Source organism: Elephas maximus, chromosome 2 (genome assembly GCF_024166365.1).
Source record: "Elephas maximus indicus isolate mEleMax1 chromosome 2, mEleMax1 primary haplotype, whole genome shotgun sequence".
NCBI lineage: Eukaryota > Metazoa > Chordata > Mammalia > Proboscidea > Elephantidae > Elephas > Elephas maximus.
In genome coordinates, this window is record NC_064820.1 from 220,379,133 (window position 1) to 220,402,443 (window position 23,311).

At 42.3% G+C, this 23,311-nt stretch overlaps 1 protein-coding gene across 5 annotated transcripts in view; it reads left to right on the forward strand.

Annotated features, from left to right (window-relative positions):
• KCNJ15 (potassium inwardly rectifying channel subfamily J member 15) overlaps nt 1-23,311 on the forward strand; it is a 63,180-nt gene that overhangs the window by 21,443 nt on the left and 18,426 nt on the right. Inside the window, exons 1-2 of one of the 5 annotated variants that reach the window (XM_049874845.1) lie at nt 11-116; nt 16,833-16,937. The exons of 2 other annotated variants lie outside the window; for them this stretch is intronic. The gene's annotated coding sequence lies outside the window, so the exon portion shown is untranslated. Of the gene's footprint in view, nt 1-7; nt 117-16,103; nt 16,742-16,832; nt 16,938-23,311 lie in introns of those variants that run through there. 2 more of the 5 variants (XM_049874843.1, XM_049874847.1) reach the window with 2 other exon arrangements.

A 23,311-nucleotide genomic window follows, 5' to 3' on the forward strand; every position in this document is an offset into this window, starting at 1 on the left:
AGGTGTGGGCTGCACACGGGCACTCCCAGCAGCCAAGGCTTCCACCTTCCAGGGCTCAGTCATGTCCCCAGATCTGGGATCTCCAGCTGAGCACAGGCCCAGCGCTTGGACTCAAGGTAAGGACCCCAGGGTGCTTCTGACCAATCAACCAGGGTGGTGCAAAAGGAAGGGGAAAAAACACTCAGACCTCGAAGGACCAGGGAATTTCTGGAAGATACCACCAAAATGATTCATTTTGACCTCAGGCATGATTATTTCCTGCTATCCACTTTTTCTTCTTCATTTCAACTACTATAAAAAAAAACCCCACTGCCATCGAGTCGATTCCAACTCATAGTGACCCTATAGGACAGAGTAGAACTGCCCCATAGAGTTTCCAAGGAGCGCACCTGGTGGATTTGAACTGCAGACCTCTTGGTTAGCAGTTGTATCACTTAACCACTACGCCACCAGGGTTTCCCAACTACTATATATCTCACCATTTTGAAGAAAAATCACACTTTTGAACCTTTCAGGACTTAAAAATATGATTAATCAATACACTGTGAGGTTACAAATAAATAAAATACTGACTTTGTCAGGAAAATGACTGACTAACACTTATACCTTATACTGTGAAGACTGAACCCTTAATTTATCCACATAAACAAAGGCTTTGGGTATGATACTAAAATGCAATTAGCTATGCAAAAGATTCCTTTCAGTAATAATGCATCAAATATGCTTTTATAAAGAGCTATTAGCTATTAAAAAAAAAAAAAACTTGTGGCACAGTGGTTAAGCACTGGGCTGCTAACCAAAAGTTCTGCAATTTGAATCCACCAGCCACTCCTTGAAAACCCTATAGGCAGTTCTACTCTGTTCTATGGTGTCACTATGAGTCGGAACTGACTTGACTGCAACAGGTTTGGTTTTATTAGCTATTAGTGCAGATGGAATTTTCAAATAAATAACCAAATAAATAACCTATAGAGTTCATGCTGAATTTTTCCTGAGCCTTAAGTATCTCAATTTCAATTACAAGATGTATAACAAATGTAGCTGTTTGAAAAAGCCTGCATAGCTTTGTTTCTTCCAAGAGTATGTATAAACCAAAAACCAAACCCATTGTCATTGAGTAGATTCCGACTCATAGCGACTCTACAGTATATTGCAAAAATCATATTGCAGTGAACAAGTGGTAAGATTTTTAAAATATTCAACGAAAGTGGCTGACTAGTACCCTAATGATCTTTACTAATTGTCCAGTTGATAATATTTTATCATAGGATTTCAGTACCTGTAATGATTGTGTGCTCACTTGTCTGGGCCACAATTCTCAGTTATATAATGATTTGGCAGTGACGTAATGATGTAATTTGGCAGTTATGTAATGATGTAGTTCTCCTCCATTTTATGATATAATGTAATTCCTCAACAACGTGATCTGATATGATCAGCCAATCAGTTGTAAGGGGAGTTTCCTCGGGGCTGTGGCCCACATCCAATATACATGGATGTTTTGGCAAAGCTCACTGGCTTTTGCTTGCTCTGGATCCTGCATCTGGCTCATCATCATCTGACTTCTGTTTCTTGGGACTTAAACCAGTGGCCTGCCATATTGCCTGCTATCTTGGATTTGTCAGCCTCCGCAGCCCATGAGCCGGTGGCCTGCTGTCCTGTCTGACCTGCCAGTCTCTAGTTCATCAGCCCCAGCAGCTACGTGAGTCAGAAGCCTCAGCCTAACCCGTAAACTTGGAACTTGTCAGCCTCTACAACCACAAGAACCATTTCCTTGAGATAAATCTCTCTCTCTCTCTATATATATATGCATATATAAAATACGCGTGTGTGTGTGTGTGTGTGCTTCACTGGTTTTGCTTCTCTAGAGGAGCCAGCGTAAGGCAGTATCTAACCAAGGTCTGGTTAACTCTTATTCATCATTAACGAGAGGGATAAAAGAGGCTCTACATTGATTGCCCAGAGTCCATCTCAGCTCTGATCGGTGCTCCACATTTGCATAAATTTATTTAGTACCCCCAGCTACTATCCTGATACTTGAAAAGCTCCTTTTCTCTCAATGTTCCCAAAGCAATTTTCCAAGCTTGTAATTATTGAAAACTGTTCATCTCTGATAGTTGTCCAGCAGGTCTGTTTCAATGTTATATCACTGTCCAATCATCTGCCCTATTCAATTACCCATGACACTTAAGATTTCTCCCACTGCAGTTTAGGTTACGCTTTGCAGGGACAATTTATTTTAAAACCAGGATGGTGCATAAAACTAAGGGCTTTGTGTGCATAGACTGAACAGAGCTGCAGTAGCTCTGAGTCTGGATTTTTGAACATCAACAGTTAAACATTTAATGTCAATGTTGAACAAGTGAGCGAACTTTCAGAATTCCACGTGTTCCCTGACATTCACCATTGACCATGCTGGGAGAGGACTTTCAGATCATTTAGCCAACCTTCTCATTTTACAGATGAAGAAAACAAGCTAATTGATAGCTAGCAATACAAAATTATAGCTTTTCTAAAACTAGATAGCAGAGTTAGTAGGCTTCTTAAGGCTCAATTACTATATAGATTCCATGAGCTGATGAGTATGCTGTAACCTCGAGCATTTACATCCTGAGGTTTTCAAATGTTTATTTATTTATTTTATGTGGTATCTGTAATCCTGAGCCTTGATAACCTTGTACCACCAAGGCCTTGTGAATCTCCAACTCTGGGCAGTTCACCTCTCCCATACTCAACCAGGGCTCCCAAGATACTCAGTATTGGCGGAGCCATGATAGATGTAACCAGGGATACCAGTTCATGCCTGGAAACCTCACAAGGTCCTCACTGCTGGTTGAAATCCTTTCTTCATCTCTTGTTACGTCTCCTACCTGTTACTCAGGAGCTAGCCCAAGTCTGTTCCACATTCTTCAGCCTGTCGCTCTTACACACACACACACAAAATCACACCATCATTCCCTCTACTAAGATCACACATCTGTAGTTTTCATGCTGTACTCCTCAAAATTTTTCAGTAACTTTACTTGACTTTCTTCTCTTTCCCCACAACCAGAGTTTCATGAGACCAAGGGCCATGTCTGTACTGTTGTATTCCCAGTGCCTAGAACAGTCTGGAAAATAGTCCTTGCTCAATAAATACTTGCTGAATGAGGAGATCCTTTCCTCTTTTCTCTCCTGTCTTAGGGAAACAGATGCCTCCCTCCTTTCTAAGGGTTACCCTCCTAGGAGGCTTAGGGCCTCTTTGTCCACCCTCAAATATTTGACCTCTAGATCATGTCCCATTTCTCGCCTCTCTGTTTGTCTGCTCTGATGACTTTGCATAGCTGTCTAGCAATCCAGCTGCTCTTTCTCAGGCTCCTTTGCTGGAAAACCCTCTCTCCTTCTACTCCTCAGTACAGGTAGTCTCCAGGATTCTGACCTCAGCTGCCTTCTCTTGGTATTCTTTCTTGCTTGCAAATCTCATCGACTCATATGTAATCAACTTTCACCTCTATCTGCAGCGATCCCCAAATCTCCATCACCAGGCCCAACTTTACTTGCCAGAGATAGATAAGGGCACAGCAGTTAAGAGCTCAGCTGCTAACCAAAAGGTTGGCAGTTCAAATCCACCAGCTGCTTCTCAGAAGCCCTATGAGGCAGTTCTACCCTGTCCTATATGGTTGCTATGAGTTGGAATCAACTCAAAGGCAAAGGGTTTGGTTTAGAGATGGATACCTCAAACCAGACATGTTCAGAGAAGACCTCATCATGTTGCCTTCAACACCCTCTGTTTTTCATTCAAAGCTTCCTCTCCATCCAGGCACTAAACCTCAGAGTCCTCTTCAGCTCCATTCAACCACCACCACTTGACATGTAATAAATGTGTGAATTTAACCTGATCCACTTCTGTCCATGTGTTGCTCAGACTAATTCAATAGCCCCCTAAAGAATCTCTCTATGGCTACTCTCCCCCTCTCAATCTACTTTGCTAGATGATCTCAGATTATTTTTGCCTGTTGGAAGGAGATCATACTTTTGAGTTTGATTTTCGTGGCCTTTTAAAATTAATTGCCAGTGTTTTCCTGATTTGGCCTCACACTAAGTCTCTTTAGGAAACCTAGTGTACACATTAGAAGCAAACAGGGAGCTTTGTGAAAGTGCCAAGGCTCAGGCCTCTCCTTCCATTCCCCCCTCCCCTAAGAGATTCTGAATTAATTGACCTGGCATGGGACCAAGACATTAGTGCAGTTTAAAAGATCCCCAAGGATCCTAATGTTCAGCCAGCATTGAGAATGATTAATGTACCCTATGATCTAATCAAATGAGAGTATTCAGGAAGCAAAATTTACCACCTACAATTTTGTCTGGGCAATTCCCCTTATCAGCCATCCTTTTTCCCCTATCTCCTCTTCATGTAGGAAATGAATGAAGACTTCTACAATGCTTCCAGTTAGAAGGATTGTCATTATCCTGCATAACCACGTTCATTCATGTGGGCCAGGCAGAACGTGTGTTAGGCATGAACAACAGAGAGAGGAATAAGACAACATCCCTATTTTTAAGTATCTTATAGTCTTGTGGGGTGAGAGAAACACATGAGCAAATGAATATTATAGTTTTATGATAGACGTGTCCATGGGATACTGTTTGGGTATGAAGGGTTCTATTCTGTTTAATATAATAACTATTTATGCATATGTCATCTCCTTCCTTAGGTGGTATGCTTTGGATGGCAGGGATCATGCACCATTCATATTTATGTATATCAAAGACTACATCTTGCTTATAATAGTGCTAAATGTTTGCTAAATAAATGCCTAAGTGAATGAATGAATGATGAATAGGTGAATGGGGAATAATGGCAGCTCCAAGGAAATAGGACCATAGTTTGGTGCTTAGGCTATCTCACCGGAGTCTAAAGACCCATGTCATCATTTTCAGTCCTAAATAATGTCAATGTCCCTCAACTATCCATTCACTGTTGTTGTTGTTAGGTGCCATCAAGTCGGTTCTGACTCATAGTGACCCCATGTACAACAGAACAAAATACTGCCCAGTCCTGTGCCATCCTCACAATCATTGTTATACTTGAGCCCATTGTTGCAGCTACTGTGTCAATCCATCTCATTGAGGGTCTTCCTCTTTTTCACTTACCCTCTACTTTATCAAGCATGATGTTCTTCTCCAGGGACTGATCCCTCCTGATAACATGTTCAAAATATGTAAGACATTGTCTTTCCAACCTTGCTTCTAAGGAGCATTCAGGTTGTAACTCTTCTGTTTTCATTGGCTAATTCTTTTCAGAAGTAGAACGCTGGGTCCTTCTTCCTAGCCTGTCTTAGTCTGGAAGCTCAGCTGAAACCTGTCCATCATGGTTGACCCTGCTGGTGTTTGAATACTGGTGCCAAAGCTTCCAGCATCACAACAACACACAAGCTGCCACAGTACAACCAACTGACAGACATGTGGGGGGTCCATTCCATAGTTTATTTAAAATGGTACTAAGCCAAACAAAACCAGTTCCCATTGAGTCAGTTCCAACTCATGGCTACCCCATGTGTGTCAGAGAACGGTGCTCCATAGGGTTTTCAGTGGCTAATTTTTTTTTTTTTTTTTCCTTTGGAAGTAGATCACCAGATCTTTCTTCTCAGGCATCTCTGGGTAAACTTGAACCACCATCCTTTCAGTTATCTATAAGCAAGTTAACCATTTGCACCACCTAACCAAACAACCCTATAGGACAGAGTAGAACTGCCCGATAGAGTTTCCAAGGAGCACCTGGTGGATTCGAACTGCTGACCTCTTGGTTAGCAGCCGTAGCACTTAACCACTATGCAACCAGGGTTTCCTTGCACCACCTAAGACCCCAAAATAGTAATAGGAGTAGCATATTAGAAACTGGGTGCCATTTCTCATGACTGAGAAGGCAGTAATGGCCTGTCCAAAGTATCCTTAGCCCCTTAGATTTTCATAACTAATCCTAGAGGTCAGATGTGATGGCCTTCTCTTACACTACTGTGGGCTGATGGGAAGGGGGGGTGGAATTAGGAGAAACACAAGCCCACCCAACAGATCTATGAGCCTTTTCTCCTTCCTCCTTGCCATAATCTCCAGGTTAAATCCTTGGGCTTCTTAAAGGTGTTGAGGATAGCTACTACAATAGCCATCGAATTACAGTAGACAAAAACAAAAACCAAACTCTTTGCTGTTGAGTGGATTCCAACCCATAGCAACCCTATAGAACGGAGTAGAACTGACCAGTAGGGTTTCTGAGGAGTGGCCAATGGATTCGAAATGCCAATCTTTTGGTTAGCAGTAGAGCTCTTAACCACCATGGGACCCTAGAATAATGCCCATGATAATTTGGTATATATGTGTGTGTGGAGGGGTAGAGATTAAATGAAGAGTGAATCTACGAACATGTAAAAATATTGCATTTTATGGTGATGGAAATTTTGGCAACAGATATTGATGATGGTTGTGCAACATGATTGATCTAATTGGTGTCCCTGAATTGTACAGGTAAGAAACATTAAATGGGCAAATGTGTTATCTATAGTTTTGCAATAATAAAAAAAGAAAAAATAATCTCTAATCTTTGAAGGTAGCTACAAGTGTGGTTAATCACATCCTAAGAAGTAAATCATTCTCAGAGAGAAAACCATATATGAACAACAATGTACTCTTTGAGGATGCTAGTGAGTCATAGCCTAAGAGTCATCTCCCGAGTGAGCTGAAAGGGTTGGTCCAGCTTCCAAGAGCGTCTGACTCAGAAAAGATAAAAGGAAGTGCTTCTTATCCCAAGGGATTTCAGCATAATGGAAACACATTTCCCACAGAGGTAGAACAATGTGTAAATATAAATCACTTCAAAGAAGCAATTTGGAAAACTTCCCATGTAGTGATAAATGTGTTTAAACAAATCTCATGTTTTTCGCCATATCTTTGTCATTTGTTATTTCTTTAATTTATAGTTTGATTGTTAACTCGTACATTGGTTCATTTATCGACTCATGTATAACCATACACCAAACCAAACCCACTGCCATTGAGTCGATTCCGACTCCTAGTGACCCTATGGGACAGAGTAGAACTTCCCCATAGAGTTTCCAAGGAGCACCTGGCAGATTTGAACTGCTGACCTCTTGGTTAGCAGCCGTAGCACTTAACCACTATGCCACCAAGGTTTCCGACTCATGTATAGAGTCATTAAAATGTATTTTGAGCACCAGCTATGTGCCAGGTACTGCACTGCTGTGGGCACAGAGATAAACATGGTTCAATCTCTGCCCTCAAAAAACTCACCACCTAAATGTGCGGACAGATGCATAAAGAGAAAATCATGATGCTTTGTGGTAAGTGTAGTGATATGCACCAACTGTTACGTGGAGCAGAGAGCAGTGTTGGTTCAGTGGTAGAATTCTTGCCTTCCATGCAGGAGATCCATGTTCCAGTCCTGGCCAATGCATCTCATGCCCAGCCACCACCGGCCTCAGCTGAGGCTTGTGTTGCTGTGATGCTGAACAGGTTTCAATGAAACTTCCAGACAAAGACAGACTAGGAAGAAAGGCTTGATGGTCTACTTCTGAAAATCAGCTAAGAAAAACCTTATGGGTCACAATGGTCTAATCCACAACCAGTCATGGGGATGATTGCATGAAGTCGCTGTGAGTTGGGGGCTGACTTAAGGGCACCTAACAACAATAACAACATTCAGTGGTAAAGAAAAGGGACACTGCAGTGGAGAGGAGTCAGCCAGGTGAAGGACTGCGGGGACAATGGGAAGGATCCAGCACCAAGATGAGCTTTCAGGCAGAGGGGACGGTGGGAGCAAAAGCAGGTGGAATGGTGTTAGGCAGCATAGGGTGTGTGGGGAAGTGAAAGCAACTCATCATTGTTGATGCATAGACAGTAGAGGGGGAGCATCCAGAGATATAGCCAGGGGCTAGACCTTGGACGACCTGGGACATCAGATAGGCAGTTTGGATGCCCTCCTGTAAGAAATGAGAAACTATTTTAGGGTTGATACAGGGAGTGACAGGGACAGATTCTCATTTATAGAAGGTTATATTTGCATTTTAGATCACTTGCTAGAAAAGGTCATCATGATTGGTAAAGTGGAGGGTGAGCAAACACAAGGGAAACCCTCCATGAGATGGACTGACATGGTGGCTGTGTCAATGGGCTCAAACATACTAGAGATTGTCAGGATGGCACAGGACCCGGCAATGTTTTTTACTGTTATATGTAAGGCTGCAATGAGCTGGAGTTGAGTCAAGGGCAACTAACAACAGCAACATTTTGGATTTTAGAGAGGTTGTCTCAAAAAGGAAGCTAGATTGGAGAGGAATCACAAAGGAACCCAGGGGGTGGGGGCAGGGCACAAGTGCTGTAATTGTCTGGAAGAGAGACAATGAAGATCTGAACCAAGTAGACATGAAAGGGACACTGAGCAGGAGACAGAAGCAAGAATTATTCAGATGCAAAAGTGAAGATGATATGACTGTGGGTCATAGAGTGGTGGGGGTGGAGGGGATGGAAGGAGATCCTTAGTATCTGGCTTGGATAACTGTGGAGGCCACCCACAGAAATAAATAATACAGGAACAGGAGAGGTTTAGGGTTGGGGACATAACTTTTGTGATGACTCAGCCCAGTGCCTTGCCAGATGGCACTGAGTGTGGGCAGCAGACAGTAGATCATCTGTGTATTCTGTTGGTAAACAGTTGTGTGTGTTTGTGTAGGAATCCCTGGGCAGTGCAAACAGTTAACGCATTTGGCTGCTAGCCAAAAGGTTGGAAGTTTGCATCCTCCCAAAGGGACTTCAAAAGAAAGCCCTAAAAATCTGCTTCTGAAAAACTGTCCATTGAGAACCCCAGGGAGCACAATTCTACTCTGACACACTTGGGGTCACCATGAGTCAGAATCAACTCCATGGAAACTGGCCTGTTTGTGTAAGGGCCTGAGATAAAATGGCCTTCCCGTCACTAAGTTCTTCAGTACAACCAGTATGTAGGGGCATTCCTGTGAAGGTGCAGGTCTGCTTTTCCAGATTTGGAAGATTCCAAGCTCTCTTTGCTTCCGTTAATTCATTCGACAAACAATAAGCCCTGCTATTTTCTGAGCTAGAACCTAGGTATTGGTACATTCAGGAAAAGATATGGTAGCTTATGTTCCAGTAGGATGCAATGGGTGTGATGGATAAAGACCTGGATTTTACTAGTTGTGTGATCTTAGGCAATCTCTTTAACCTACCTGAGCCTCTGCTTACTTGTTTTTACCAGAATTTTGTCAGAGTGATTCTAAAGTTTGGAATCAAATTATATGAACTGCCGACAGTGCTGGTCACAGTGTACAATCTCAATTAATGGCAGTGATTAGTTTGATAATCATTATTGTAATTGTATATACACAAATAAGCAATTTCACTACACTGAGATATATATTCTGGGAGACAGAGGCACAGGGGAGCATGTAGGGAAAGCACCTATCCTAGAATGGGCTATGTACCAAAATATCAAGAAAGCAGATGAAGAAAGGGGGAGGGCTTCCCAGCAGATGGCATGCTGTGTTTTAAAGGCATCGGATCAATCAGTGGAGGACCAACACATTTGGACAACTGCAAGTCATTCAACATGGCTTGAACAGGTAGCAGGCTGAGGAGTGGGTGCTGAGCCTGGATGGCAGGTAGGGCTGGTCCTGAAGGGTCTCCCCCGTCGTGTTAAGGAGTCGAAGTTTTGGTTTGTAGGTAATGAGAGCCACTGAGCTGGACAGCTTCAGTGGGATCACTGAGAATGCACTGAACGTTGGAGTTATATGTGGCAGCCTTATGCATAAGAGAACAAAACATTGCCCAGTCCTGCACCATCTTCACGATTGTTAGTACACTTGAGCCCATTGTTGTGGCTATTATGCCAACCTATCTCATTAAGGGTTTCCCTCATTTTCACTGTCCCTCTGCTTTACCAAACAAGCCGTCTTTTCTAATAATTGGTCTTTCCTGAAGATGCATCCAAGTTAAGTGAGCCAAAGCCTCTCCATCCTTCATTCTAAAGAGCATTCTGGTTGTATTTCTTCTAAGATTGGTTTGTTCATTCTTCTCACAGTCAGTATTGTTCAGCAATACCACTATCTGAATGCATCAATTCTTCTTCGGTCTTCCTTTTTCATTGTCCAGCTTTCACATGCATAGGAGGCAAATGAAAAGACCATGGCAACTAGAACATGGATGTATCTGGAGGACATTATGTTGAATGAAATAAGTCTTTCACAAAAGGACAAATATTGCATGGCTTCACTTTTATAATAAGGCAAAAATAGGTACACACACAATGATTACCAGGGATGGGTGGTAGAGGGAGGAAGAATCACATTCTGGGTAGTGAAAATAAAAAAAAAATTTTTTTTTTGTAGTAGACACTTGTTATTTTTGATGATGGGAAAGGCAATACCCAATATGCGTGAAGTCTGCACAACTTGACCAAGTAAATGATAACAATAAGAAGTACACAAGAATAAGGGACAACTTTGGTAAATGCTATAACATACAATTTTGCAACAATAGTAATAACAACGAAAAATATGTGTGTGGTTGCATAAGTAGATATATATATGCATATACATGTATAGGAAGGCACATGTAAGTATATGGGTATGCATGTATAGATGTATCAGTAGGCACGTGCATTTGGATGCTTGTGTGTGCTGCATATATATATACATATACAGTAAACAAAAAGAAACCCATTGCCATTGAGTTGATTTCAACTCATAGCAACCCTTTAGGAGAGAGTAGAACTGCCCCATAGCGTTTCCAAGGAGCAGTTGGTGGGTATGAATTGTTGACCTTTTGGTTAGCAACTGAATGCTTAACTACTGTGCCACCAGAGCTCCAATAAAGCACACAGGGGGCACAATTACGGATACTTCCTAGATGAAAATAAACACCTCAAAGGTTTGGTTTACTGGATTTGAAGGCTTAGAACCATAGTCTCAGGGGACAACTTGGTCAACTGGCATAACATACTTCATAGAGATATTGTTCTACATCCTGCTTTGGTGAGTAGCGTCTGAGGTCTTAAAAGCTTGCAAGTGGCCATCAAAAATACAACTATTGGTCTGTACTCATCTAGAGCAAAAGAGAATGAAGGAAACTAAAGACTCAAAGAATAAACTAGTTACGGGACTAATAGCCCACACGAACCATAACCTCATCTAATCTGAGGCCAGAAAAACTAGATGATGCCTGGCTACCAACAACAACCATTCTGACCAGGGACATAATAGATGGTCCTGAACAGAATGGGAGACAAATAAGAATGTAAGGTAAAACTCAAACTCCTAAAAAAGGCCAGACTAATTGGACAAGGAGAGACTAGAGGACCCCCTAAGACTATCACCCTTTACACTTAAAGGTGAACCCACTCCTGAAGGTTACCTTTCGGTTAAATACAGATTGGCTTATAAAATAAACAATATCGCCCATTAGCACTGTGCTCCTTGAAATATTCATTTATGTGAGACCAAACAGTCAATATTTACCATAAAGCGAAGATGAGAAAGTAAGGGAGGTGCAGAGAAACTAGATTAGTGGAAACAGAACAACCAGAATGGCAATAACGAGAATGCTGACACACTGTGAAAATATAACCAGTGTCAGTGAACAGTAGGTAGAGAAATTGTTAAATGGGAACTTAATTAGTTGTGTAAACTTTTCACCAAAAATGCAATTAAAAAAAAAAAAAAAAACATGATTTGGGTCAGGTCACCTTACTCGTCAAAGTACGTATTTGCTTTTTAGAATTATAAAGAGGTCTTTTGCAGCAGATTTGTCCAACGTTCTATGTCATTTGATTTCTTAACTGCTGCTTCCACAGATGGTGATTGTTGATCCAAGTAAAATGAAATCATTGACCACTTCAATTTTTTTCCTTCCTTTGTTACGATGTTGTTTAAGTTATAAGGATTTTCATTTTCTTCACATTCAGGTATAATCTATACCGTTTACCAACATATTTCAGCCATGTTCCCCTTCCTGATTTCTCCCCCTGAATGCTGGATCTCTTGGCTGAAAACAGGCCTGGAAAACAAGGAAGAACGTTAGGAATTGGTCAAATAGTTTTAATTCAGGGGCCAGCTTACTTTAAGTGGCCAATTTAATGGCCCCTTGGAATTTCCTCTCTGTTGTCTTTAACCAGTCTTGCACATATATCATTGGGTGTTGAGATGAGCTGGAGAACTGAGCCCTTTCATGTTGCATTGTTTCTGTGGACTATGGACCTGATTTCAGAGTGAGCACATTTCTGTTTCAGCCATCCATCACATGTCCTTGGCACCAGTTACACAATACAGAAGATGCAGACATTTGAAAACTTGTTCGCAACCACGTGCTGCATAGCACATAGCCCAGGCACTACTACATAGTGCAAAGTCATCCAGAAATGAAGCCAAGATATATTTTTCAAATTAGAATAAAATAGGCTTTTGAAATTTATGATAGGACACACAAACTTGGGTTGCTGGATAACCCAAAACCAAACCCATTGCCACTGAGTTGGTTCTGACTCATTAGCGACCCTATAGGGCAGAGTAGAACTGTCCCATAGAGTTTCTGAGGAGCAGCTGGTGGATTCAAACTGCCAACCTTCTGGTTAGCGGCCAAACACTTAACCACTGTGCCACCAGGGCTTCCTGGTGAATTAAGGGAATGGTTTTATTCAGTAAATAATATGCATGTATGTACATTCAATTCAATGTTTATCGAAGACTATGTTGTGTTGGAAACCCTGGTGGCATAGTGGTTAAGTGCTACAGGCACGGACCAAAAAGTTGGCAGTCCAAACCCACCAGGTGCTCCTTGGAAACTCTATGGGGGCAGTTCTGCTCTGTCCTATAGTGTCTCTAGGAGTCAGAATCCACTCGATGGCAATGGGTTTTTGGGGTGTGTGTGTGTGTGTGTGTGTGTGTGTGTGTGTGATTTTGTCTCCTCTTTGAACAGAGAGCATTGGTAACTTACTCCCAGCACCAGGGGTCTGTTGGGGTGAGGGGTGTGTAGAAGTGGTTGTTATTATTCAGAGTGGAAGAGACTCGTGACTTAGCACTCTTCCACTTAATGTTAGTACCATGTGGTCTTTGATGGCCAGGAGCGGTCAGGGCCTCGGTTTCCAGGTTTGCTTCCTTTAAGGGATGTTTCCAGGTATAAACCAAACACTAGAAAAGAATTGCTGACTACATGACTGTTATGTAACAGTATATACTGGTGCTTTATAAACAGTGCCTTTTTTTTTTTAGAGGTCAGCTGGTGACCTTGACCTTTCTCCTATACATCAAACCGTATGTCCAGTAGCTCCTCAGAGACTCCTTCCTCAGCAGTGTTCCGAAAGAGATGCCAGCCCTTATACCCTGCGCCATTCATTTTATGGAATGAATCACCTGCTCTGTTATGCATCTAGAATGGTGCCTGTTACGATCACCCACGGGAGAAATGACTACTTCCGCCATTTTCTGGATGTGTCCTGTGTCCTGTGGTTCAGATGAGGAACCATGGTTACAACAGGGTGATTACTACTCAAAATGTGGCCCTTGAACCCCCAGCCTCAGCAGCACCTGGGAACTTGTTAGAAATGCAAATTCTGTAGCTCCAACAACGGGTCTTCTGTATCAAAATCTGTATTTGAACACCTTCCCCAGGGAATTTGTATGCATGTTAATGTTTAAGAGCGCTGGTCTAAAGCAATGAACTCAAAGCTCTACAATCACTTCCCATCCCCCCCACCCCAAACGCACATACAAGAACACTTTTGGGCATACACCCATAATATATGAATTTTTTGTCCAGTACTAATATACTAAGTACATTTTTAAATATCGGCAAAAATTTAAAAAGATATGGTAAAAACTAAATGTGAGTACTTCTAACATCTTCTCACTGCCCTGGGTGGATTACTGGTATACCCCACATTGGAGACCCCCTGGACTATGGAAGCAAAGAGAGGTCTGAAGGAAATCTTAGATCCCTTTATATGCAATGTACAGAGTGCTTGGGGCCTCTTGGATCATGAAACACAAACAGAAAATAATTTGTTGGAAGAAATTGCATGTATTGATACCCATGGTGTTTATTGTTTTCATAAATTTGGGAAATGCACAACCCATCTTCACTCCAGGTAGGGTATTGTATGATGTTCTTTGTGCTAGGAACCCAAATCAGACGTCTAAGTCTTTATGCCTAGCTCCAGCATTCAACTCAGTTGAGTATTTGGGGCCCCCATGTGCCTAGCTCTGGACTGGCTTCCTCTTTGACTTAGAACATCATGTATGGTATCCTTAAATGAGGTAAATTAGTTATGGAATCTGGACAACTCAGAGTTGACTCGAACAGCGTCTCCTCCCACTCTCCCTTCTTCCTGCCCATCCTGCTTCACTCTCAAACATTAAGTCCCTATATGTGCCAGGCATTGTACTTGTCGTTAGAGATAAAAAGATGGATTAAACACCCACTCCACAGAGCCTGGTGTAACAGAAGGACAAGCTTGAGAACAGATCATTAGGGCAGTGGAGTGAGTGTTACCATCAGATGTACACAACTTGCAAAAGACAAAAGAGAGGAGCAGGATGGGCTCCACCTGAAGCCTGAGGAGGGGACATTTGGGTTGGGCCTTGAGGGATAAATAGGAGTTTTTCAGGCACACAGAAGAGAAGAAATTTGAGGTAAAAGGACCTACCTGGGCAAGAGTGTTGGGCACTCTCTTTTGGTGAAGTGTTAACTTCCTCTAATTCAATCAATTAAAAGTGAACATTAACTTGACATAAAATGATAATCTTAAACACTTACTGAAAAAAAAACAAGTTGGAGTCCAGTTGATTCCGACTCATAGCGACTCCATGTGTTGCAGAGTAGAATTGCACTTCATGGGGTTTTCAATGATGGTGACCTTTGGGAAAAAAACACTGTCCAGTCTTGCACCTTTGGGAAGCAGATTGTCAGACCCTTCTTCCTAGGCACCTTTGGGTTGGTTCGAACCATCAACCTTTGTTAGTACCTGAGCGCTTAACTATTTATTTGCACCATCCAAGGACTCCTTACTGAATACTGCTGTCGTTGTTGTTAGGTGCCTTGAGTCAGCTCTGACTCATAGCGACTCTAAGTATAACAGAACAAAACATTGTCCTGTCCTGCGCCATCCTCACAATCCTTGCTACGTTTGAGCCCATTGTTGCAGCCACTGTGTCAATCCATACTGAATACTAGGCTCTTGGATTTTTATAACTGAAGTGTCTCCAAGAGTAAATTATTTCATAAGGTTTGGCCACAAGAGTGTGTGGAAAGTTTCTCAGTAGAACATGGTAAGCACTTTTCATTTACAGTAAAATCTGGAATGCCTGGAAAGGTCTGTGCTAGGGAAATTGAATTTTCAGATTAACTGCATAAAAATGGAAAGTCTGGTTGAAAAATCATTCTAATTTTGTTTTCCTTTAAAGAGATAACTGCTGTTAACGTTTTTGAGGCATTTTGCTTTAATCTTACCTAAAGAGAGAAAAACAGAGTAATTCCACTGTATGTTCAGCTTTATTGATTGCCCTTTTTATTTAACCTATCATAGCATTTTCCCATGGTTTTTAAAGACTACATCGTATTTCAGCTTATAAATATTTTATAAATTTAAAATCATGTATAGATTATTGGATATCCAGGTTGTTTTGAATGTCTTAATAGCATAATAATGGAGAGAGCTCTCTCGTACATAATCCTGACCCACTTTCTCTATTAATTCTTAGAAGTAAATTTACCAGGTCAAAGAGTATCAAGAAATAGTTTAAAACTTTTGGTACACACTGTCAAGTTGCAGCCAAAAAAATGCTATACCAAATTACTCTATCAGAAGCCATGTACGAAGCTGTTCCTCTCTGCAAACTTGTCCATGTGGAACGCTGACATATTTGTTTTAAACCTTTGGTAGCTTAATAAGTGAAAATGAGTCCCTTGTGCTTTTATGCTTCTTGGATGGGTGGTTCCTTCTCAGTCTTTGGCCAGCCCTGGCCCTAAGGCTGCCCAGGGCTCAGTTTGGGATCGCGTCTCCCCTCTGCTGTCTCTAGGGGAGTCTCATCCACTTGTTGTTGTTACTGTCAGCTGCCATGGAGTCAGTTCCCAACTCATTGACCCTGTGCACAACAGAATGACACACTGCCCAGTCTTGCACCATCTGCATGATCAGTTGCAGACCAGAGTGTTGTGACCCATAGCATTCTCATTGGCCAATTTTTGGAAGTAGATTGCCAGGCCTTTCTTCCTAGTCCATCTTAGTCTGGAAGCTCTGATGAAATCTGCTCAGCATCATAGCAATGCACAAGCCTCCACTGACAGACAGGTAGTGGTTGTCCATGAGGTGCTTTGGCTGGGAATGGACCCCAGGTCTCCTGCATGGAACGTGAGAATTCTACCACTGAATCTCCCCAACAATAGTAATTATTATTACTACCATTCTGCAGATGAGAAAATGGAATGTCAGAGAGGTTAAGAAACTTGCTCTAAGTCACCCCACTAGTACTTACAGAAGCAGAGTCCTGTACTCTGACCTTCTACACTCCGCTGCCTCTGAAGAAGTTTTTTTTTTTTTAAGTACAGAGGAGGTAATGTTCAACCTGACTCTTCAAGGGTCGGTGGGAGGTAACCAAGAAGTGGGGGAATGGAGAAAGTTCAGGAAGGAATTGCCACCTCTCAGACTTGGAGCCGTGAGGGCGTCTGGCTGCTCAGGAGAAGGCAAGTACAGACCCAGCCTATAGACTGAGGAGAACAAAGCCCATGAGGAGGGAGGGTGGAGCCGGTTCTTAAGAGTTTCCTTTTGCTTTGCAAAGGTATTCAGGATTTCACCTGTCAGCAATGGGAGCCGCTGGAGGATCCTGAAATGGAGTGTTGTTGGAATCAGCACTCTGCAGTTGAATAAGCTTTCTTTTTTCCTGGTAAGAGTTATGAGAAAACCATAATATACAGCTCACGTGGCTGCATAGTGTATTAACTGGAAAGCTCCAGTTTACCTAATTCAGAGAAATGCTACCATGAGGCCATCATGACCAAGAATTATGTACCTATCTCAGCTGTTTGCTATTGTTTCCTCCTTCGTTTCAACGCAAGAAAGTGTACTGTTACTTCCAGAGTAGAGAAGGGTGGTGGAATGTCTCCCCGTTGATATCGTTGGTCCAATTCCATCAGCACAAGCTTAATACTCACTATTAATATTCACCAAAAAACCAAACGCTCTCTGTTGAGTCGATTCCAACTCATAGCAATCCTATAGGACAGCATAGAACTGCCTCATAGGGTTTCAAGGAGCGGCTGGTGGATTCGAACAGCCAACCTTTTGGTTAGCAGCTGAGCTCTTAATCACTGCACCACTGTGTCTCCACAGTAACAGTAGTGCATACTATAATCATGTCCTATTGGAAAGAGAATTAACTATGATTCTAACCATTAAGTATCCAGGCTATTCTTATAAAAGACGCAGTGTTTGACACGGCTAACTGTTAAACAATTCAAGAGAGAGTGTGCGAGGAGAATTCATCAAGAAGGATTCGATAGGTTGGCCCAATTTCTGTGACATTATCAGAATTACTTTGGAAATAATATCTACATCAGTGTGTAAATCCAGGTCTAGGTCCAAGGAGCATTGAGAGGTCAAGGGTAGAATTCAGGAAGATCCATGACCTAGGATGAGGAAAAACAAAAACAACTTATTTTCAATGACCAACTAAAATCTATATTTTTTCACTACAAATGTGTGTACAACAAACCACAGTTGTATTAGCAGCAACTGTGACTTCATCACTGTGAGAAATTGTAGAAATTTCAACGTCACATTGTAGGCGCTTCAAAGGTCTTCAAATAACACTTCTGCCACACAGCTTCAAAGCTCTAAGTCTCATTATTTCATACCCGGGAAAGAAGCACAATTTTTTTGTTCAATATCTTGATGAGCACATTTTCACATTGTTAGTGGCTCTTGTAACCTTGTTTATTTTATTTTCATCTATTTAAAAGATTATTCTGAGACTGTCATAGGTCTCATCAGGCTGACAAAAAGGACCATAATCCAAAAATGGCTAAGAATAAGACCTGGTATACATGCATGAAAACACTGTACCCCATTCCACAATGCTTAGATTTGTTTTCAGAGTTTCTTGTACTAGAAGGAGCCCTGGTGGTTCAGTGGTTAAGAGCTTGGCTGCTAACCAGAAGTTTGGCAGTTCAAATCCACCAGCTGCAACTTGGAAACCCTATGGGGCAGCTCTACTCTGTCCTATAGGGTCACTATGAGTCAGAATTGACTCAACAACACAGCGGATAGTACTAGAAAAATCTGGGTTGCTGGTCTTCTAAGAATTTTGCCTGTACATTAAACCTTGTCTTTCTTTGGCCTTCTTGGGTACTTTTGAGCAAAAATTTCCTCTTCCCTAGGATTGTCAGATATAGCAAATAAAAACATAGGACTCTGCTGTACTTAAAAAAAATACAATACACACATGAATTTCAGAGAAACAATGAATAGTTTTTGTAAATAAGTATGTCTCAAATATTGCAGGGGACATACACTAAAAAAATTATTCGTCGTCCATCTGAAATCCGAATTGAACTGGGTTTCTTGTATTTTTCCTGGCAGCCCTAAAAACACCCAAAGTGAGACAAGAACCTTCCAGGTAATTAACTACAGCTGGTTAGAATGTGTTTTCTTACACCGTTTACTGATGAAGATTAGTTAACTTAGGAGGGGCTCCAGACTTTGAATGTGAAGTTATTTTGAGGCTTGAAATTTTCTTATTACCATGCAAAAATCACAAGCATCTATGTTTTAAACTTTGGGACAAGCAGACAACTCAGAATATGACCAGTCTTTAAAGCAAATTGACCACAGTCCAAGACTCTTGGTATCAGCTGAGTTCCCTTGGGATCCTGCGAGATCCAGTTGCTCCATCAGGGAAATGTGGTCAAAGTTTAAACTGACAGTGAGCCTGAATCTCAAAACCTTTTGACGTTCATTCTGTTGTTAAATAACTTGGCTCCATATCAACCTAGAGTAATAATTTCCTTTGCCTGGAACATAATTTCAAACGTGAAAATAATCAGCTTGGAATTCAACAAAGAAGTCTACCCTTCTCATCCAGGTGAAAAGGAGCCCTGGTGGCATGGTGGCTAAGCGCTGGGCTGCTAACCAAAAGATCAGAAGTTTGAAACCCACCAGCCGCTCCAAGGGGAAAGATGTGGCAATCTGCTTTCATAAAGATTTACGGTCTTTCAGAGCAGAAATTCTCCATAGGGTTTTCAAGGCTATGTGGACTTTCAGAAGCAGATCACCAGACCTGTTGTCCAAGGTGCCTCTGCGTGAGTTCGAACCACCAGCCTTCTGGCTAGTAGTCAAGAACTTAAGTGCTTGCACCACCCAGGTACTCAAGCGCAAATCGTTTTAACCACCAAAAAAAAAAAACCGCTGACATCCATTCAATTCCAACTCATAGTGACCCTAGGTCAGAATTCCCCATAGGATTTCCAGCACCGTAGACTTTAGGGGGAGGCCTGGTGGCACAGTGGTTAAGAGTTTGGCTGCTAACCAAAGTTGGCAGTGTAAATCCATCAGCCACTCCTTGGAAACCCTATGGGACGGTTCTGTGTCCTATAGGGTCACTATGAGTTGGAATCAACTCCATGGCAATGGATTTGAGTTTACTCTTTATGGAAGCAGACTGCTACATCTTTCTCCCTTGGGGCAACTGGTGGGTTTCAGATGCCCAATCTTTTGATTAGCAGCCAAGCGCTACCAGGACTCCTTTTGAACCATCTTTAAAAAAAAAAAATGCCGTGGCATACATTCTGACCCATAGCAACCCAATGGTACAGAGTAGAACTACCCACAGGGTTTCAAGGAGTGGCTGGTGGATTCAAAGTGCTGACCTTTCAGTTAGCAGCCAAGCTCTTAACCACTGTGCCACCAGGGCTGTTGCTGTTGTTGTTAGGTGCTGTCAAGTTGGTTGCGACTCATAAAACCAAACCAAACCAGTTGCGGTCTAGTGGATTCCAACTCCTAGCAACCCCAAGAACAGAGTAGAACTGCTCCATAGAGTTTCCAAGGAGCTGCCGACCTTTTGGTTAGCAGAGGTAGCTCTTAACCACTAGCCACCAGGGTTTCCTCTCCTCCTCATAGTGACCCCAATTTATTTCAGGCAACAGGTAAACCCAAATGTCCTACTTTCCCTCCTCCTTAACGAAATGCTACTGTTTTGCACCATTTTCTCCCCTGTATCACACCTGAAAAAAATCCAGATGAGAATCAGAGTGAGATTCCACAAGCTAGCTGAAGAAATCTCTTCTCTGGAGAGAAAGGTTTGGGCACTGCATTAGGGAAGCTATGCAATACTGTTCCCCCTCCCCACCCCTCAAACACAAATTTTCCTGTTTTACTGGTCATTTCACAACAATGCATGCAAGCTTTGCTGTGATTAGAGGGGAGAGTATGCTTATTACCCAAGGTCTCCACATGTTGGAGCAGGGTGAGACCAAGGGTGGTAAACCAAAGGAAATTTCCATCTGCTCTTCACTGCTGCACATTCTTACTCTATAGGAAAGTTAACTGTTATTAAGTAATAATGTTCAGCTGAAGTTGGTCACTCATAACAACAGACAGATGTATAATGTTTTATTTGGGTTAGCCAGCCCTCTTGCAAATAAAGGGCCTGAAATTAAACAGTCTTTACAAAAAATATCCAGCAAACGATATCTCCGACTATTCCAGGGCTCAGATTCTTTGCTATGGAAAATGGGAAATGAGTGTCCTGTGGAATCTAGGGTCTGTTTAAACCTGTCCTTGTAGAGTAGAGAACGGTTGATGTTCTATGGAACAAGAAAAAGAAGAAATATATATATACAAAAAAGAATCTGAATTGAGGAGTATAACTATGCAAACCACATTTGGAGACGCGAAAGAATTCTTTATAGGGCTCTTGAAATTTGAAACAATAATGGAATGAAAACTCAGGAAAAAGGCACACTGGATCATTGGATGCTCACATGCAATCCAAAATGGGAGACTTGCCTTCAGTGGAATACGTGATGATTTTCAGCATATTGTTGGGGCAACCAGAAGTCCTCTCCAAGCCAACCCTGACAGACTCTAGCCCCATCAGCCTTTGGAAAATTGAGTTCTTAATACTAGTTCTTTAACCACCGATTTTCGGGCAGCACCCTCGGAGATTCTGATGCAGTAGCTCAGGGCTGAGACCTGAGAATGTACATTTCTAATAAGCTCCCACCTGAAAGCAAAGATGTCACTTTGATGTCCGAGGTGGGCCTGACCCAAGCCATGACTTTTTCCATCACCTCATACACAGGCAAAAGTTGTACAATGAGGAAGAGTGATGGATGAATTTGAACTAAGGTGTTGGTAAAAATATTAACTATACCATGGGCTACCAAAGGAACAAAAAAATCAGTCTTAGAAAAAAACACAACTGGAATGCTCTTTAGAAGCAAGGGTGGCAAGACTTCAACTTATTTACTTTGGATATGTCATCAGGAAAGACCAATCGCTAGGAAAGGACATCATGTTTCATAAAGTAGAGGATCAGCGAAAACAAGGGAAACCCTCCATGAGAGGGATTGGCATAATAGCCACAACAATGGACTCAAACATACCAATGATTATAAAGGTGGTGCAGGACCGGGCAACATTTCATTCCTTTATACATAAGGTCACCCTAAGGAGGAGCCCACTCTATGGCGACTAACGACAATGGCAGCAATACCAACAAGCTTCCAAGTGACGCTGATGTTGCCAGTTGTGGGCCCACACTGTTCTATGCTGCCTTCAACAGACAGCCAGATGGATAGCTCACCTCAAGGCATTCATGGCAACAAAGAGAAAGGTTTGTCCATAAAATGGACTAAAATCACAAAAGCTTGCTTCCAGCCCTCCCCCGCCTCTGGCTCAGTCACTCTGGACAATTTTTGCTTCCCTTTTTCCCCAGATGTAAAGTGAGGGGTTCAGACCTCTACCACATTCCTCAAAGTGTCCCCAAATGCCAGATATACACTGAAACCTGTGACAGCTGGAACTCAGCGGGACTGCCTCGTTTTTCTAGGCCTCATAAGTTTTCCACTTTTGATGAGGTACAGTCTTACCACTTTTCTATAGCTTGTTTTAGTGGAAGATATTTGAGCTTTCCATCTCTGACAGGTTTCTGCCTTCCACAGGTTCTGGCTTTCACAGTTCTACTGTCTAGCGAAGCAGGTTTCTTTGCCGTAGGGCCTTTTCAGAGCCTGTAATAGACAAATGTGCAGTGTGACACTCCAAAAGGTGAGTCAGCAGAAGTATTTGGGGCTTCAGTAGGCAAAAAAAAACAAAAACAAAGCTTTCCAAAATTACAGTTGCTGTTGAATTGACTCTGACTCACGATGACCCATGTGTATCAGAATAGAACTGTGCTCCATAGGGTTTTCAACACCTGATTTTTTTTTTCTTTTTTTTTTTTTTTGGAAGTAGCTTGCCAGGCCTTTCTTCTGGGGCACCACTGGGTGGACTTGAACCTCCAACCTTTCAGTTGGCAGCTGAGCATGTTAACTGCTTGTACCATCCAAGAACTCCATTCTAAAATTCCTTGACCACAAATCCCTTTCCTTGTGAAATGTCTCCACCACATTCTCAGGGAAAGGTTGAATGAAAGGACTGCTAAGGTCTTCCCAGACTTAGCCCTCTGGGCCCTAGAACCTAGGATCGTGCCACTGTCCTCCATTTCTCCAGCCAAAGCAACACCAAAAGCTACTCTGTGGTGATACCATCGTGGTTCAATGAGTTTTCTTTATGTGACCTTTCTGGCCCTGGGTTTGTCATTCTCCCAGAATAATTGGTCTGGCCACAATCTGCTGAAGGATTAGTTGGTTTGCTATCTGCATAAGCAGCTTATAAGAGATTGGTTGGTTTTCTATTCATTTTTACACAGCTTGGCTGGGGGGCCTGCCCAGTGACTGATAAAAACCCTAGCACGCTGAGGCTTAGGTTGGGCTTCCTGATGGAGGAGAGCCAGGAGTAAAGCCCGTCCTTTGGACATGGGGCCCTGTTTTGAGAACCTTCTAGAGGAGCTGTAATACAGGTCAAGGGCTGTTACACTGGCAGGTGACACCAATGACTGAGAGAAATGGTGGCAAGCACAGCAGAGAGGAATGGTTGCAGCGTGAGTAGCTGAACCCACAAGACTGGCAGTAGGCAATTCGCCCATGGAGTTGAGCTAGGCACCTCCAGACAGGAGGTCGCCAGTGGAGCTGAGTGCCTCTTAAAGGGGAAGCAGCCACAATC